The sequence below is a fragment of the Rhinolophus sinicus genome, linkage group LG06 (assembly GCF_036562045.2).
Source record: "Rhinolophus sinicus isolate RSC01 linkage group LG06, ASM3656204v1, whole genome shotgun sequence".
NCBI classification, from domain to species: Eukaryota; Metazoa; Chordata; class Mammalia; order Chiroptera; family Rhinolophidae; genus Rhinolophus; species Rhinolophus sinicus.
The window spans coordinates 74,203,831-74,224,174 of record NC_133756.1 but is presented as its reverse complement, the minus strand read 5'-3'; positions in this window follow the sequence as shown (position 1 = coordinate 74,224,174).

The window sequence follows — 20,344 nt, the reverse complement described above, 5'->3', positions numbered from 1 at the left end:
CAAGTCCTAAAGAGACATTTCCTGATCTATTATCCTATTTCAATAGCACTTCCTGTTAAATTTCTTTCTGTTTATCTTGCTTTATTTTTCCTAATAGCTTTTTGTCACTGACTATATGTGTATCTGTGAGGTGTGTGTGTTTGTATTGACCATGTTTTGGTTAATATCCTTACTAGATTATAAGCTTGATGAGAATAGAGACATTTTCTGTTTTCTTCACCACTGTCACTATGTATTGAATGAATGAATGAATGAATGAATAAATAAATAAATAAATAAATAAATAAATAAATAAATAAATAAATGAATATGGATAGATTTTACATTGTGGTAAGTGAAAAATTAAGAAACGTAATGAAAATTGTAGCACAGTGCTATTTATGTAAATTATAGACACAAGTTTCAAGGAAATTCAATGGGGCAAAAGAACGTCTTTTCAACAAATCATGTTGGCACAACTGCATGGAAAGAAAAATGAACCTCAACCCTCACCTCATACTACAAATAAAAATTAACTAGAGATGCATCATAGCTTTAAACACAAAAGTTTAAAATATAAATCTTCTAGAGGAAAATAAGGAGAATATCTTCATGAACTTAGGTAAATATAGGCAAAGATTTCTTAGGTAGTACAAAAAAGCACCAACCATAAAACAAAACAAAAGATCCTGATACAGTAGACTTCATTAAAAAAAAAATGTGCCATTAAAAAAAAGATCTCATTAAGAAAATGAAAAGGCAAGCTACAGACTAGAAAATATTTACAATACAATATATAAAATAGGTAGTAGAGGGGTGGCCAGTTAGCTCAGCTGGTTAGAACGTGGTGCTAGTAGCACCAAGGTTCCCGGTTTAATCCCTGCATTGGCCACTGTGAGCTGTGCCCTCCTTAAAAAGTAAATAAATAAAATAAAATAAAATAAAATAAAATAAATGAAGAAATTAAAAAACAATAATAAATAAAAAATACAATACGTACCAGAACTTCTAAAAATCAACAATGAAAATATAAACAATCCAATTTTTAAAATGGGCAAAGGATCTAGCCTTTTTATAAAAGAAGACATACAAATGGCCAATAAGCACATAAAAAGATGTGCAGTATAAGTAATCAGGATAATGCCAATTAAAACTACAATGAGCTATTCTTACACACCCACTAGAACAGAATGTCACCGGTGGGTGGCAATGTCCAATGGCACAAACAATTTGGAAAGCAGTTTCCCAGTTAAACATACACTTCCCCAGTGACCCAGCAATTTCACTCCTGGGTATTTGCCCAAAACGAATGAAAATATGTGTCCACATAAAGACTTGTGCACAAATGTACACAGCAGCTTTATTCACAGTAGTCAAAAAGTGGAGCCAACCCAAATGTTCGTTAACTAATGAATGGATAAATAGATGCACTCCTACAGTGGAATACCACTCAGCAACACAAGGGAATGAACTATATGGAGGACTCTTAAAAACATTATGTTACATGTAGGAAGCCAGACATAAAAGATTATTTACTGTATGATTCCTGTTCTTGAAGAACAAGCAAACTAATGTGGGGTGTAGAAATCTCAATAGTAGTTGCCTCTTGCATGTGGAGAAAGGGGCATAAAGGAACTCTTGGAGATAAAAATGTTCTATATCTTGATTGGGGTGATGGTTGCACTGATATATACATTTGTCAAGAAAGCTTCAAACTGTACAGTTAAGATCTGTGTATTTAATGAAAGAAAATCATACCTACAAAATGCCTGTAGAATAATTATATATTTTTCAGGGATTGTCAATTACCTAAGTATATATATTAAGCAACTTAGAATAAGTGCTTTCTGGGGGAGGGCAGGATATGAGGATGTCATATAAAATACAAAAATAATAAAATGAAAACTCAGGGACTGATAATATTCAATGAAATGAGGACAATACTTACATACTCACATACATAAAATTTGCACCTGAGATGAGAAAGGAAGGCAGACAGGGAGAAAGGAAGTCAGGAAGGCAGGAAAGATGAAAGGGAGAAAGGGAGGGAAAGGAAAATGGAAAAAGCGATGTCTAGAAAGGAAAGGCAATAGAAAGGTGAGAGAGAGACAGAGACAGAGAGAGAGAGACAGAGACAGAGAGAGAGAGAGAGAGAGAGAGAGAGAGAGAGAGACAGAGACAGAGACAGAGACAGAGAGACAGAAAGAGACAGAGAATAAACTGAATATCTTGTTTACTTGTTCTTCCTTTCTATTTGTCCTCTCCCCTTAACCAGACTACAAGCCTTGCGAGGGAGGGACTTTTTGTAAATCCTTGCACCTGTCAGTGGTCAGACATGTTGATTGGCTGCTGGTTAACAGACATCAAGAAAGTGTACATCAAACACCAGGTGTGCATTTTGTAGCACAGATAGCCCTTTTATTGGGATTCAAGAGTGGAAAGCCCTGGTAGCATTTTACTGGAAACACTTTGAAGGCAGAGGCCCCTGTGATTTCATGAACTAAGTCTCCCCGAGGGCCCCAGATGACCCTTTCATTACTGGGAGAGGCCTCCAGGAGGCCTCAGTCTGACTCACTTCAATCCCAGGGTTCGGATTTTAAACACCTCCAGTGCTACTGCTTCCACAGGACTCATTGTAGAGCCACCACCCATCTTGAGTCTTCCCTGGCTGTCACTCAGGCCTGCAGACTCCCTGTGCAGGGCCATCACAATTGTCCCTCCATTCTGGCAGCTCTGTGCTCCCCTTCTGGACCTGTGAGGTAGCTTCTTTCACCCCTGCTTCAGTTCCATTTGGCTCAGTGGTCATTTAGTGAGCTCCCTCCTCATGCCAGCGCCTCAAGTTAGGTGGTAGGTAGGGGTACCAGGATGACTGGGTCACGGCCCTGCCCTCAAGGAGCTCGGGTCTAGAGTAGAAGACAGAAACAGAGGAAATTTCAAAATGAGGCAGAAAATGCCAAGAGAGCCACCGGGACACGTATCAGGCACTGGGCCCAGCCTGTGGTTCCAGGGAAGACTTCTGGGAGCTGATGCCTGAGCTGAATCTCAAAACTCTAGGCTTTCCTCCTCCTATAGTGCAGTTCTAACCTCTGCTGCTTTTCCTCCCTAGACATTCCTAGGCCCGTATGTGTCAGCTGTGCTTCTGGAAGTCCTGCTCCTGGCCACCAACACTGCACATTCACCCCGAAGACCTTAATGACGGGCGAAAGAGTGGGGGCAAGAGCAAACTTTCCTCTACCCGTCTAGGTTCTTCCAGCTGGTCTAATAATCAAATTAACATGAGACAGATTAACAAGAGAAAATAATCAAATTTAATGACATACATATGTATGGGAACTCCACATACATGAGAGGTTTGGAGACAGAAAGGGAAAAGGTGTACGTGGCATTCTGAGCAAGGATGAGGGAGGCTCCTTGGGGCTTCAGAAGGTCATCACAGGAAGATAAGCAGAGCAGGTGTTCAGTGATTAGAAGTTTGCCTGCCCTACAGATAGGTCATAAAAAGTCACCTCTGGCAGTAACTTGTTACGGACAACACCCCTAATTTAAGTTCTTTCAGGGAGAGGGAAAGGTTCTCGTGAGCCCGCAGGGTCTCAACTGCCTTCAGCTCAAGGTAATCTACATGCCAAAATGGCAGATCTTGGGGAAGCCTGTTCTGAACCCTTCAAGAGCATTGCCCCTAAGATACTCCAGACCTCACATGAGCTATTTATTATGAGCCACAGAACCCAGACCTGGGTTCAAGTCCCAGTCCTACCTCTTACTAGTTGGGTGACTTATGGTGATATACTTAACATCCCTCAGCATGAATTTCCCCATCTCTAAAATGGGGCTAGTAACACCCTCCTGAGAAACCTGGCAGGAAGATTGAGGAGGTCATGTTTATAGTACTCATAGCCCCAAGGGTGGCACATGGTGTGTTGTAAACACCATCCTTCCATTTTCCTCTTCTTCACAGGGTGAAACAGGAGCTTTCCATGTGTGCCTTGCAGAAACCTTCAGTAGTGGTTGCAGTTGGCATGCTGGCTGGCAATGAGGGTATTTACAAGGGGAAGCTGCTTCCACAACTTTGTAAAAGTGGGATTTTCATCTTTTAAGCACATTTCAAATAATGTGGAGACATTATTTACAAATCCAATTTCTCTTTTTATTCTATCTGCAAATTATATTCTTATCATCATCCTATAGAGGTAAATTTATTCTAAAATAATCACAGATTACCAGAAATGAAAAAGTATAAGTATAGTCACCTATGGATAAGGAATTTATTATATTTGTTTTACAATGACAGATACAGAGAGACAGAGACTGAGAGAGAGAGAGAGAGAGAGAGAGAGAGAGAGAGAGAGAAATGAGAGGTGATACATGTCTCCCAAACCTCTATTGCAGCTACCTTCTACCTTAATACTTATTCATATCAACCCCACCTTAACATATCTAAACTAAAATGCTTTCTAAAACCCTGGTTCTATGATTACAAAGTATAAAAACATTCTAGGAGTTTCAGCTCTAGGTTATTAACAGAAAATCAATTCATTGAAAGTCAATTCATCTAAGGATCATTTTCATAATGACCAATTTGTCAATTTTCCCAGCTTATAAAATACAGCATCTCATTACAGATGCATGGTAGGGCCCAAGAACCCCGTGGGGAGCCAGGACGCCAGGGATCTGGGGCCTCACATTCTCCTTTGTTCTTTTCTGTTCTTCTGTCTCCTCCTCTGTCTGTCTACACAAGTAATTAACCCCAGATGTAACAGCTTAAAACAACAATAATCATTTATTGTCTCACTTGGTTCCTATAGGTCAAATATTCAGAGTGGGTGAGCTGGGTGATTCTGGGGTCTCTTACAAGGTTACAGTCAAGGTAACGTATCATCTGAGGGCTGAAGCTGGAGCATGTACTTCGCAGATGGCACTCTGTAGTGTAAATGCCTGACAATTAACTTTTTTGATTGTAAGTTAAGTGCCTGATGTTAAGGTTTTGATTGCCGAGCATCTATTCAAAGACATCCATCTCCAATAAGCACATTGACAGCTACACAATCAGGTAAAAAGCCACACTGCCCCATTCATGAAGTTTCGCTTTTCAGAAAGCCCTGAGTAACAAAGATAACTGACAACTCAAGTGACCTTGCTTTTCCCTTATCATGCTTTAATTCCCACTGTCGTGTGGGGCGGCCTGCGGGGTCTCAGCTCCCGCTCCCCACACAAGAACACAGGATGTGGCTAGGCCAAAAAGGAACACCCACGAGGCCAAAGGTAGGGGAGTCATACCACTATGGTCTCACTGGAGGCTGGATTCACATGATGTGCGACCAGCTGTCCGCTTTTCTGCCAACCAACCGACTCCCCTCTCCAGTGCAGCCGTAGCAGTTATATCAGTGGCCAATTGGCTAACCGGCTACAGCTGATGGCCAACTAGCCACAGCTGAAGGCCATCTACTATCCGAGCCAGCACCCCTCCACGTGAGGCCGAGAGCCTGGGAACTGCTCTCTGGGGATCTGTCTCCACACTCCACCCCTACAGGGTTTCGCCTCACAATTTACCTGACAAGCATCTTCCGTGAGGGTCCCTGTGCCATATTAGCCTACAGGCACCTACGGATGGAAAGAAACGGTAGTCTTAGGAACCAACAATGGCAAATCCCTTCCATCTGGGAGGATACATGCTAGCTTTTTGTCCTGGGAAAGGAGGGTCGCTGCCACTGGCACCTTTCCCGGTTTGTGGTACCAGACCTTTATGGCAGTACTTGGGGTCCCTTGTGTAGTTTCAACATGTAACAGAACAGGGGACCCCATAACAGGTCATAGTGAGAGCACATAGGTTCCCCAGAAAATCATCCCAGTATACTGCAGTCACTTGCTGTGGCCACTCAGCCACCACCCCTGGTGTCACTTGCAAATCATGAGTCAAACCCACCCCCTATGGGGCTATGAGGCCCAACCACCGACAGTGGGGGCTTTTGACCTGCCAGGGCCAAGTCCATTGCTGCTTTTCCCCTGCTTTCAAGCATGTGGGTGCTGATAGCAAAATGTTTCCATTTCTGCCGTAGCCTGGCTTTAACAGAGTCTCACTGGTGGTAACTTGTAATTGAATGGGAGCGGCCATTCAATGTAGCAGAGCTTCTACTGGTGCGGGCCCTCCCTTCCGTGGTCTCTCATTCAGGACTCTCAGGACGTCCCATAGATGAGAGGCCCAGTCACGCATCGTGGGAGGGTGTTTTCACACCCGGAGACCTTGCTTCAAAAGGCCGTTGTAGCGTTAATCATGCCAGCTGTTTGTGGGTTATATGGCGTATGAAACAATCATTGTACGTCCATCCTGGCAGCCCAGCACTGCACTTCTTGCCCCATAAAATGGGTATCCCTGTCACTTTCAATGACTTGGGGGCGACCATAGAGGGCGCACAGCCGTGTAAGACCGACCACTGTATGCCGCTGATCCACAGCTGGACATGGCCAAGCAAACATCAACCCTGCAGCAGTGTCCACTGCTATAAATGCATATATCACATTGCGGGCCTTAGGCAGGGGTCCAATGTAATCCACTTGCCAGCGAGTGAGGGGCACCCTCCCTCGCATAATCTGCTGTGTCTCCCAGAGGAGCCTCCGCCTTTGGGGGCTGTCCTGGGCACAGACGGCACAGTCATAGCAGGCATCTGCTATCTCCCGCCACTTCAAAGGCAGACCCCAGTGTCTGCTCACCTGCCACATGGTTTGGCTTCCAGCGTGCTGCAATTTCCTATGCAGCCAATGGGCCACATCAGTGGCAGGAGCCCGCTCTAACCATTAGACCCCTGCTAGGGCGTCTGCTTCATCATTACCTGGGGATACTAAGGGGGAGTGACCTGTGACATGCATTAGGGTCACCTCCTTTCTCTGCCCTAGGTCCCAGAGGTCCTGCCACATGACTTGACCCCACAGTGGACGGTGTCCTACCAACCAGTTTTGGTGTTTTCATGTAGGGAGCCACAACGTTAGGCCCCAGAACACTGCCCAGCTGTCAGTACAAATAACTAGGGGCCCGGGCTCGTAGCTGATTACCATCCACACAGCCCGTAGCTCAGCCCACTGGCTACTCTGGCCCGTCCCAGTATCAAATGAAGTGGTGTCTGTTTTGAGCTGCACACCAATAGCCATCCAAATAGCTGCAGCTCCTCAGCTAGAACCATCGGTAAACCAGGCATCCTCAGGTACTGGGGGCTGTCCTTTTTTGTAGGGCGAGGGCTCCAAGTCCTCCCCTCTAGGCAGAGCGCTTGGCTCAGCCTGGGCTACAAGCTTCACAGGCCTCAGGACCTGTTGTAGCTCTGTGCTCAAAGGGCTTGAACTTAGGGTGCTACGTTGCTCCAAGCAGGCACCCCACTTGGCGATGGTGGTGGTCTGTGCCACCCCCGTTTTGGGTCCCTGGGTCCACGTACGGACCGGACCCACCCCTGGATGGGATAGGTTGTTTGAACCAACACCCGTGCAGTTCCTGTAATGACTTCTCTGGCCACTAGGGCTGCATACAAAGCAGCCAGCTGTTTCTCTATCAGAGAGTAGTGGACCTCCGCTCCTTTCCATAATTGGGACCAAAATCCCACTGGCAACCGGAGACGCTCCTGCCGTTGCCAGAGGCCCCATCCATACCCCTCTTGGGTTACGTGAACATCAAGTTCAAATGGGCGGCCTGGGTCCACTACTTGCAGAGCCTGTGCCTGCTGCACTGCCCGTTTTGTGGCAACGAAGGTTTGCTCTATAGCCTCAGTCCAATCCCATGAGGCCCCCTTTTTTATCATATTGTACAAGGGCCTTGCCATTTGTGCTAAATGGGGTACAAACACCCGCCAATATCCTAGCAGACCCAAATACGTCTGCAGTTGGGAGACCTTGGTTGGCCGGGGAAAGGCTTGCATTTTGTCAATAATCGCCTCAGGTATGACTTTTGTCTTACCCGACCACACAACACCCAAAAACTTGACAGATAAGCCAGGGCCTTGGACCTTTTCCTCATTCACCGCCCAGCTGCGTGACTTCAGGTGGCGGAGAAGAGAGGGAGCTGCTTGCTCTAAATCTGAAAGAGAATCAGATGTTAGTAAAATATCATCGACATAATGAAACAAGGCCATAGAGGACGGGCGATCCCGCTGTGCCAAATCCTGGGCCACGAGCCCATGGCAGATAGTGGAGCCGTGCAAGTATCCTTGAGGAAGGACTTGAAAAGTCCACTGTTGCCTGTCCCAAGTGAAAGAAACTGCTCTTGACCCTCAGGTGCAATGTCAATGGAGAAAAAAGCATTGGCCAAATCCACTACATAGTGATATGTTCCCAGGCTGATAGTCAGACAATCTGTCAAATTATGCATTGAAGGTACTGCCGCGTGCAAATGTGGCGTCACCTTATTTAACTCCCTATAGTCCACAGTCATTCGCCAGGTCCCATCTGGCTTCTTGACAGGCCATACTGGGGAGTTAAAGGGACTGTGCGTTGGCCTCACAACATGTACCTTCTCCAATTCCAATATTGCACGACCAATCTCCTCCTGCCCTCCTGGTAGGTGGTACTGTCACACTGTAACCATGCACTAGGGCTGTGGCAACACTTGAGGAGGGTGGTGAGCATGCCCGCGTGTCACCGCTTTCACCACCTGGATCCGGAGACGGAACTCTCCTACCGTCCTACCGACGTCTGTAAGCTGAGGCCATGTAGCACGTCCACCCCTAGAATATACTCTGGAACGGGGGAGACATAAACCTTGTAGGTATGAGGGGGAAGCCTTCCTATACCCAGTGCTAAGGAAACAGCTTTTACAGTCACAGTCTTTCCCCCATAGCCATCAATGCAGATTGCTGGTCCGGGGAACAGTTCTGGGTTCCCATAAACAAGACTGCAGTCTGCACCAGTGTCAACTAGGGCCAAAACCCTCTGCATATTAGAAGGGGACCAATGTATGGACAGTTCCACGTGGGGCCTCCGGTCCCCTCTGACTGGGTACCTTGGCCCCACCCCTAATCAAGCTGAAAGGAGTCGGCCTCAAGTGGCCACATAAAGTTCTGGAGGGACACAGGTCGCGCTTTCCCAGACTTCTCCTTTAGGCTTCTCCAGAATTGTTGTTCCGGACGCAACTGTTTCCAAAGTTCCAACAAGAGTGCATTGGGTTGTCTGTCTATCTTCTCCCGGTCAACCCCTGGTGTCAAGAGATCACACCACATCTGTGCACGTGTTACTCTCTGAGGCCCGCTACCTCGCCCCATTTACTTTTGAATTGGGCTTCCAGGTCTCAACTGCGCGGACCTCCTGTCTTAACTTCCTTTGCCTCCAGCTTTCAACATCCCCTAGGGTGGCCATGGCAGTTGTAACTTCATGGGTCCATCGCCCCACATAGGGCGTAAGAATGGCGACCAAGGATCCAAAAGCACTCGCAGGTGCAATATCCAAAACCAGATCTCTCATGCAGGCTGTGAAAAGCTTGTCATCCGGCCCCTGCATATTAGAGTTGAAAATAGCATGTCTCATACCCATTTCACGGATGATTTGAGTAAGTTCCGTATATGACTGCCAATGACTCACAGTGTCTGGCAGCTCACCAGCCTGTCCCCATACTGTGCGTACCGCAGCAGTGAGCCACTCCATTAGAGAATGGTTGCCCTGGTCGTGGGCCAACCTCTGGCAGTTCTGTAACTTTTGTCGCAGGGACGGTTGCACTGTCACGAAGGCTAGCTTTTCCATCTCGCCTGGGGAGCAGAGAGTGTGGTCTGCTCCCTCATCCCATAAACGTAGTAGCCAAGCCGAGACTGTCTCTCCAGGGCGCTGTCAGTACCGCCTCCCCAGTTCCTGCAACTCAGTGGGAATGTAAGGGGTGTAGGTCGTGAACTCAGTCACAGCCGGGTTGCCAGCAGTAACACCCCTGGGGCCCAAAGGTTGCTCCCATTTTACCCTTTGCTTCAAGATTGGCCGGGCTTGGGGGTTGGGAGCTACATTGTCTCCACTCGCTTCTTCCGCCTCTGCCTCAGAGTCTTCACTGTGGGGCCCTTCTTCTAACAGGTGGACCCGAGCTTCCAGCGCCTCCAACCGGGACACCTCATCCTGCACCTGGGCCATTTCATGAAGCTCATTTTCCGTGTTGAGACTCAAGGCAGTGAGGAACATCAGCCCACGTGGCTGGCTGTAGCCTTTGCCTCCTCCAGCAACCGCTCAGCCAGAGCCTGCAGGGCCCTCTCCACACTGGCCGGAGAGCCGTCCATGTCTTCCCACCCCTCCTTGGGGGTGCAACTCCTGAGAACAGTGGCCACTGGACACCACACACTGTGTGGGGGCCACACATCCTCCTGCCCAGAGTCAGACTCCATTCCTACCTGGTCGGAATCCTGCTTGCTGTGCCAGGTGTCTGAGTGGGTGGTGGCCTCAGTGTATAATGTCCACAACCCTCGGAGCCTAAGGCCGCAGCAGATCACCAAAATGAAGGCAATGCTGTCCATGGCCAAGAGGGTGGTGTGCCAGCTGGAGGCTTGAGTCTCCCAGGCAGACCGTGCCTCTTATTCCTGGTGTCACTCCTCACGGGCCTCCGGAAGCTGAACTCCACCATGCTTTGGTAGGTTGTGGCCGGCACCATACCCTGCTTATGAAACTGAGCTTTTATACGTATAAACTACTCCATTACCTTCCGGAGAGTTTCGGCCGACACCACACCCTGCTCGCTGTGCCATGTGTCGTGTGGGGCGGCCTGCGCGGTATCAGCTCCCGCTCCCCACATAAGAATGCAGGACATGGTGAGGCCAAAAAGGAACACCCATGGAGCCATAGGTGGGGGAGTCATACCACTATAGGCTCACTGGAGACTGGATCCACACTATGTGCGACTTGCTGTCCGCTTTTCTGCCTGCCAACCAACTGACTCCCCTCTCCAGTGCAGCCACAGCAGTTATATCAGTGGCCAATTGGCTAACCAGCTACAGCTGATGGCCAACTAGCCATAGCTGACGGCCATCTACTAACCGAGCCAGCACCTTTCCACGTGAGGCCGAGAGCCTGGAAACTGCTCTCCAGGGCTCTGTCTCGACACACACTCTTGGGTTTTAAAATTAACAATAAAGAGTGAACCTGAGAAACCCTAACCCTGTACCCACTATCAACGTCAATAAAAGCAGAATCCCATGTCTGTTCTCTCTCTCTCTTTCTCTCTTTTTTTTTCTCTCTGTCTTCCCCTATAACTCTGGCATACCATGTACCCTTCAGTACTTGTGAATAATAAACCTTGTTTTTTCCAAGTTCCCTGATGATTGTTGCTGAGGTGCCTCTTGCCATCATAATAGGAATCACAAGGGCTGGTCCATGTACAACATTGGCTCAGGTGGGAAATGTCTGTGGAGGTCACCAGAAGTGTGGGCCCAGGTGAGGGACCCCAGGCATTCCCAGCCGATAACATCACTATTGATAGGCTGAGATCGACCCAAGCCCTCACTTACATGGCTGCTGGCAGGAGGCCTCAGTTGCTTCCCAGGTGCATCTCTCCCTAGGACAGCTGAGTGTCCCACAACATAGCACTGAAACTGGCAGTCAACAATAAACATGTTTAGGTATTAGATCATAGAGTCTTGAGTTGTAGATACAGACTTTAACTGAATGTTTTAACTGCTTTGTTTGTCACGTAGCTTATAGTAGAAGATTAAGGAAATATGTTAGTCATGTTCTGAAGGCTGCCTGTAAAACAAGTTCCAGGAGAAATGTTTAAAGGTGTACTTTGCTTGAGATAATAGAAAAATGTAGCTATTTCAGCACAAAACAATGATAGCTTAAACAACAGCGATGGTCACAAGATGTCTAGTTTCTGCCTTTTGCTTTAAAGATAACATCACTGATGCACAATTATGAGAAATTTTTCAGAATCTTGGTTCTTCTTGCCCAGTACCCCTTGTTTTCATAATATAATTGTAAGTTGCTAATGTACTGTTTCTTTGTCAAGCACGAAGAGATAACTCCAGGGCCACAAGGAGAATTTATCAGTTTGTTTTGTAGAAAGAATAAGTACCTTTAAGAAAGTCACAACTAGCTACTGATGCCCAAAAGTCTGGTTGCACAAAACATTATCTGTGACTGAACAAACGCAGATTTTCCTCTCGGTTCCCTGAAATCCCCCCTTTCTTACTACCAAGTTGCTTAACAATTCTCTACTTCTGTTTCTTGGGGAAGATCTTCGAGACATCTTGCTCATTGTCCTCTCACTTTGGCTGAATCAAATCTCCAAGCACCGGTGTCTGTCTGAGTTTGGCTTTAGATGTGCATCGGATACACAAGCCTGAATTTGGGAGGATCCGTAACAGCGTCGCGATTCTCGCGCAAGTGAGCCGAGAGAGAGTAGGGTAACAATAAGCATTTATTATCTCACAGAGTTCCTGACATTCCTTAAAATAAGAATGAGACAACTGCAGTGTCATTTCCACAACATCCTATTGGGTGCACAGGCCAGCCCTATCTGATGTGGGAGAGGACCTCACAGGGTGGGGTGGGGGCACCCGGATGGGGGGCTCACTGGAGGCTGGCTCCCATTCTCCATGCCTGAGAACCTCAGCCATAGCCTCACTTTGCTCTTTGCCCCTGAGTCATCCCTTCTCTCTGCCTCTCAGACCCTCCTCATGCCCCCCCTCCAGCCTCTCTTCTCTCTGTGATCAGCCTGGCAGGGTCTTGCACTTATTCCTGCCATTCCTCTCCGTCTCCCTGCCCCCAGCCTCCTTCTCCCCAAGATCAAGGCCTCCTCCCTGCTCCACATGCCTCCGACTACAGCAAAGAGCTGAGACCGCAAACTGACATTCCTTAAATGAATCAACTAAAACCTATTTGAAATTGCCAAATCTATGGAAGACGTTCCAAATCTATTGGTACAAGTTTTATAAACATCTAAACCTTTTTTTTTGTGAATCATAAGTTCAAAAAAATTGCAAAGGGTTCTTAAAATGTGAAAATATTGGCAAAACAGGAAATGGCTTCACAAAGAATTAGAAACAAATAAGTAAAACCTAAAAATGTTCCAAGCAAAGCACTGAAATTTTGGTCATATGCATAAGAAGAATATGTTAAAATTCTCTGATTACATAAGAAGGACAGCTCCTTAAAACAAGCTGGTTGTAAGTAGGTAAACTGTACAATGGTCATTCTAGGAATCTCACCTTTATAAATTTGCTTTCAGAAAACTGGCCCACAGCACAAAGGCCTCCCTTTATGGCTAGAAAATCTGTCAGCTTCCAGGTGTCTTTCTGGTTTAGTGCCTTGAACACAGCAGCTCTCCAGCCAGGCACCTCAGCTCCTGACCCCCATCTACTACACAAAACCCCTCAACCCTCAAACCCATCCCCTCAGACCAAGCTCTGTGTTTTCTTAAGTAAAATCTGGCCACCAGATGAATCAGTCTTGCATTAATGGGTCCCACTGATAATATGAAAGCAACTTAATTCTCACAGCCACCCCATTACATAGGCATTTATCATTCTTCTCACAGGTCACACAAGTGCAACGAGTGAATATTCAAACCTTAGTCTATCTAATTCAAGACCAAAGCTGGCCATCTGGACATTCCCTCCACTTCTGATGATAAGTGGGAGAATTGCTTCCTTCTCAACACCTTCAGTCATTATCCTGTATTTCAGTGTTGGGACTCTGGGTACTGGAACCCCAGGGAGGGGCTGTGTGACTGGTGATAACTCCAGGTTGGGCGGAGTGGTGGGTTTGCCTTTGAGGCATGACCTCTTTCCCTAACACACAACTAACGGTGTGAGCTGTGACTGCTGGACACCAGACCTGTCACCTGCCAACCAGTAGCGGTTAGTATGTGAGCTGGGGACCTTTGGGGTGCCCATTCATCCCGTGAGTCACAAGTCGCTTGTCCTTCCCACCTGTTCCAGGGGGTCCTTGTCAGGACCAGCAGGGCCCTGGACTCACCAGCAGTGGCTTTCTCTTATGAGGTTGCAAATGCTCATTCCAATTAATCAGCTGCTCTTTGGAGAGGAAAAAGAATGAATCACTTTAAAGGAACTTCCGATATGTTGGAAAGGAAAGCAAGTAGTGAGGTGTTGGATGCCAGTGTGGGATTTACTAGCTAATTACTTCCCCAGTTTTGTGGCTTGGCAAGACTTACCTGCTCTATAACATCTACTGAAGGACTCTGAAGCCTCAAGGTGTCACTGCTTCTGGAAGGATATGCCAATCACCCCTGACTTCTGACTGAGGGCCCAGCTTAAGAGGCACAAGATTCAACATACCCAGAGGCCAATTGCAGACCAAACCAGAGTATTACTGGGTTTGACCTACAAGTGACACACCCAGAGGGAATTCTCTATAGGCACAAGAGCCCATAGAGGCCAAACCACATTTAAGTGGTCAACCCTCACGCAGCAGAACACCCTGCGGTGGGCAGAGCCAAGTCTCACAACTAGTCAGCCTAGGAGTTAACCCCACCTACTCACAAGCGAAAAGCAATTAAAGATCTTCTTTAACAGGACAATATACACAACACAAGAGTCACCTTTGGAGCACAAACAGAGAAGAACAAATTAGTGCAAGTCAAATATAAAGGACACACACTACATAAGATAGCTCAGCAAGAACTAAGAACTCTAGGGGATCAACCTAATACATCGAAGCAAACACAGAGAGTCAGCCAGAATGGGGAAACAAAGAAACATGTTCCAAATAAAAGAACAGAAGAAACCTCCAGAAATGGAACCAAATGAAACAGAGGTAACCAACCTATCAGAGACAGAGTTCAGGACACTGATGATAAGTATGTTTAAGGAGCTTAGAGACAACATAAAGAAGAATGTAGAAATCATAATGAACAACCAGTTAGAAATAAAGAACACAATTACTGAAATAAAGAACTCACTTGAAGGAATTAACAGCAGGTTAGATGAAGCAGAGGATCGAATCAGCGACTTAGAAGACAAGTTAGCAGAGATCACCCAAACAGAACAACAGAAAGAAAAAAGAATAAAAAACAATCAAGATGGTTTAAGAGACCTATGGGACAACATCAAGCGCAACAACATGTGCATCATAGGAATACCAGAAGGTGAAAAGAGGAAGCAAGGGATTGAGAACATATTTGAAGTAATAATGTCAGAAAACTTTCCTAACCTGATAAAGGAAACCAACGTACAAGCCCAGGAAGTGCTGAGAGTTCCAACCAGGATAAACCCAAACAGGTCCACACCAAGACACATCATAGGTAAAATGGCAAAGGTTAAAGACAAAGAGAGAATCCTAAAAGCAGCAAGAGAAAGACAGAGGGTTACACACAAGGGAACTCCCATAAGACTATCAAATGACTTTTCTACAGAAACGTTGAAGGCCAGGAGGGAGTGGCAGGAGATACTCAAAGTGATGGAAAACAAAGGCCTACAACCTAGATTGCTTTATCCAGCAAGGCTATCATTTAAAGTTGATGGAGAGATAAAGAGCTTCCCAGAAAAGAATAAGCTAAAGGAATTTATTACCACCAAGCCAGCATTGCAAGAAATACTAAAAGGACTTCTGTAAATAGAAGAAAGATGAAAACAATCTAACTACAAATTTAAAAATGGCAATAACTATGTACCTATCAATAATCACTTTAAATGTAAATGGATTAAATGCTCCAATCAAGAGACATAGGGTGGCTGAGTGGATAAGAAAGCAAGACCCTTGTATATGCTGTATACAAGAGACTCACCTCAGATCAAAAGACACACACAGGCTGAAAGTGAAGGGTTGGAGTAAGATATTTCATGCAAATGGAAATGAGAAAAAAGCTGGAGTTGCAATACTTATCTCTGACAAAATAGACTTTAAAATGAAGAACATATTAAAAGACAAAGATGGACACTATATAATAATAAAGGGATCGATACGACAAGAGGACATAACCCTAGTAAACATCTATTCACTCAACATAGGAGAACCTAAATATATAAAACAGATATTGACTGACATAAAGACAGAGATCAACAGTAACACTATCATAGTAGGGGACTTCAACACACCTCTGACAACAAGGGACAGGTCTTCCAGACAGAAAATCAATATGGAAACAACAGCCTTAAATGACACATTGGACCCCTTGGATTTAATCGATATTTTCAGAGCATTTCACCCCAAAGCTGCAGAATACATGTTCTTCTCAAGCGCACATGGAACATTTTCCAAGATAGACCACAAAACAAGTCTTGATAAATGTAAGAAAATTGAAATCATACCAATTAGTCTTCTCTGACCACAGTGCTATGAAATTAGAAATGAACTACAGGAAAAAAACTGGAAGACACACCAATTCATGGAGGCTGAATAACATGTTACTAAATAATGAATGGGTCAACCAGGAGATCAAGGAAGAAATCAAAAGATATCTCGAGACAAACGAAAATGAAAGCACGACGACCCAAAATCTATGGGATGCCGCGAAAGCAGTCCTAAGAGGGAAGTTCATAGCACTGCAAGCCTACCTAAAGAAACAAGTAACATCACTAATCAACAGTTTATCTTCACACTTAAGGGATCTGGAAAAAGAACAGCAAAATAAGCCCAAAGGGAGTACAAGGAAGAAGATAATAAAGATCAGAGCGTAAATAAATGAAATAAAAACCAGAAAAACAATACAAAAGATCAATGAATCCAAGAGTTGGTTCTTAGAGAAGATAAACAAAATTGACAAACCTTTAGCCAGACTCATTAAAAAAAAGAAGAGAGGACCCAAATTAATAAAATCAGAAACGAAAGAGGAGAAGTGACAACAGACACTGCAGAAATGCAAAAAATTTTAAGAAACTACTATGAGCACTTATATGCCAACAAATTTGACAATCTGGAAGAAATGGACAATTTTCTAGAGGCATACAACCTTCCAAAGCTTACTCAAGAAGAAACAGAAAACCTGAATAGACTGATTACCACCAGGGAAATTGAATCAGTAATCAACAATCTCCCAACAAACAAAAGCCCTGGACCAGATGGCTTTACAGATGCATTTTACAAAATGTTCAAAAAGAATTATCACCTATTCTCCTCAAGCTCTTCCAAAAAATCCAGACGGAGGGAAGACTCCCAAACACTTTTTACGAAGCCACTATTACCCTGATCCCAAAATCAGACAAAGACACCACAAAAAAAGAAAACTATAGGCCGATATTTCTAATGAATATAGATGCAAAAATCCTCAACAAAATATTAGCGAACAGAATTCAGCAATACATTAAAAAGATCATACACCATGATCAACTGGGATTCATCCCTGGTATGCAAGGGTGGTTCAACATCCACAAATCAATTAATATTATACACGACATTAAAAAAATGAAAAATAAAAATCACATGATCATATCAATAGATGCAGAAAAAGCATTTGATAAAATCCAGCAGCCATTCATGATAAAAACCCTTAAGAAAGTGGGAATAGAGGAATCATATCTCAACATAATAAAGGCCATATGTGATAAACCCACAGCTAACATCATACTCAATGGGGAAAAGCTAAAACCATTCCCCTTAAGATCAGGAACAAGCAAGGTTGCCCACTTTCTCCACTTCTATTCAACATAGTGCTGGAAGTTCTAGCCACAGCAATCAGACAAGAAAAATAAATAAAAGGCATTCAAATCGGTAAGGTGGAAGTAAAATTATCATGTATGCAGATGACATGGTACTATATAGAGAACCCTAAAGACTCCACCAAGAAACTATTAGAGCTGATAGATGAATTTAGTAAAGTAGCAGGATACAAAATTAATATTCAGAAATCAGTTGCATTTGTATATACCAATAATAAAACATCAGAAGGAGAAATTAAAAAAAAACAATCCCATTTACAATTGCTTCAAAGACTATAAAATACCTGGGAATAAATTTAACCAAAGAAGTAAAAGATCTGTACTCAGAAAATTATAAGACACTGAAGAAAGAAATGAAAGAAGATACAAATAGATGGAAACACATACCATTTTCATGGATAGAAAGAATTAATATAGTTAAAATGTCCATACTGCCTAAGGCAATATACATATTCAACGCAATTCCTATCAAACTACCAATAACGTTTTTCACAGAAATAGAATATATAATCCTAAAATTTATATGGGACCATAAAAGACCCCGGATAGCCTCAGCAATCTTGAGAAATAAGAACAAAGTGGGAGGTATAACAATATCTGACATCAAATTATACTACAAGTCTACAGCAATCAAAACAGCATGGTATTAGCATAAAAACAGACACATAGATCAATGGAACAGAATAGAAAGTTCAGAAATAAATCCATTATATGGATTTATATGGCCATTTAATCTACGACAATGGAAGCAAGAATGTACGGTGGGGTAAAGACAGTCTATTCAATAAATGGTGCTGGGAAACCTGGATAGACACATGCAAAACAATGAAGCTGGATCACCTCCTTACACCATATACAAAAATAAATTCAAAATGGCTTAAAGACTTAAATGTAAGATCTGAAACCATAAAATTCCTAAAAGAAAACATAGGAAGAAACTTCACAGACATTACCAGGAGTAAGATTTTTACTGATATATCCCCTCGTGCGAGGGAAGTAAGAGAAAAAATAAACATGTGGGATTACATCAAACTAAAAAGTTTTTTCACAGCAAAGGAAACCATCAATAAAACAAAATTCCCCTTCCACTACTGAATGGGAAAAGATATTTGCCAATGATATATCTGATAAGAGGTTAATATCAGAAATTTATAAAAATCTCACTCAATTCCAAAAAAACAAACAACCCAATTAAAAAATGGGCAGAGGACATGAAGAGACATTTTTCTAAAAAGGACATACAGGTGGCAAACAGACATATGAAGAAATGCTCAACCTCACTAACCATCAGAGAAATGCAAATAAAAACCACAATGAGATACCACCTCACCCCAGTCCAAATGGCTATCATCAATAAATCAACAAACAACAAGTGCTGGAGCAGATGTGGAGAAAAGGGAACGCTTGTGCAGTGTTGGTGGGAATGCAGATTGGTGCAGCCATTATGGAAAACAGTATGGAGGTATCTCAAAAATCTGAAAATGGAACTACCTTATGATCCAGCAATTCCACTCCTAGGTATCTATCTGGAGAAATCCAAAACTCTAATTCAAAAATCTCTGTGTACTCTATGTTTATTGCAGCACTACACACAACAGCCAAGACATGGAAACAACCAAAATGCCCATCAGTAGATGACTGGATTAAGAAACTGGGGTACATTTATACAATGGAGTATTACACAGCCATAAAGAAGAAAGAAATCTTACCATTTGCAACAACATGGATGGACCTAGAGAACATTATGTTAAGTGAAATAAGTCAGACAGAGAAAGACAAATACCATATGATCTCACTTATATGTGGAATCTAAAGAAAAGAATAAGTGAATGAACTAATCAGAAACAGTTTTGGAGACATAGAGGAAAAACTGAGGGTTGCTAGATGGGCAGGGTGGTGGGGACAAGGGGGAAGGTGAGGGGATTAGAAAACAGTCGGTAACTACAAGATGGCCACGGGGTTTTGAAAATTAATTTGGGGAACGTAATCGATAATGTTGTAAAGATTTTGTAGGGTATCCAATGGACACTTGTCCCATTTGAGAGACCACCTCAGGGATAATGTAGATGCCTGATCACTGCACTGTACACCTGAAGCTGAACAATAATGAATGCCAAATATATATATATATATATATATATATATATATATATATATATATATATATATATATATGTGTATACTTACAAGAAGTGGAGTACAGCATTAGGAATAGAGACAGTGGAAATGTAATGGCTCTGAGATGTCAGAGGGATAGTGGATGGGGGGAGGGGTGTTCACACAGTGTGAGGGATATAAATGATAAATGTCTAAGTATTACTTTGTCTTTTGTACCTGAAACTAATAAAATAAATAAAATAAAATAAAAAATAAAGGAACTTCCAAGCCAGCAGAGAGGAAAAAAAAGAAAAAAACAATCCCTTTCAATCTACCCCCTCTCTTTATTTCACTTTTCTCCTCCTCTCTTCACCTTCTTTATTCCCCTTTCCCTCTGCCTCTGTCTTTCCCTCTCACTGTCTCACTGCCTCTGCCTCTTTCTCAGTTTCTCTTGTCTGGGTTTTCCTGGGAGATCAGGGACTAACCTGACTCTGCCTTTGAGTCCCAAGGCATTGCCTGACCTCAGGGGCCACCAGCAGGCAGTGGCTGAGGAAAGGGAGCTCACAGGGGTGACAGCAAACCGCACAGTGTGGCCCTTAGGGGGCCACACCCTGCTCCCCTACCTGTGGAATGGGGTGATACCCTTGGCTTCCTGCACCACTGGGGATCCTCCAGAGCAGGGGGTAGCCTGAGCTTGAGGCCCAGAGCTGGAGGAACCC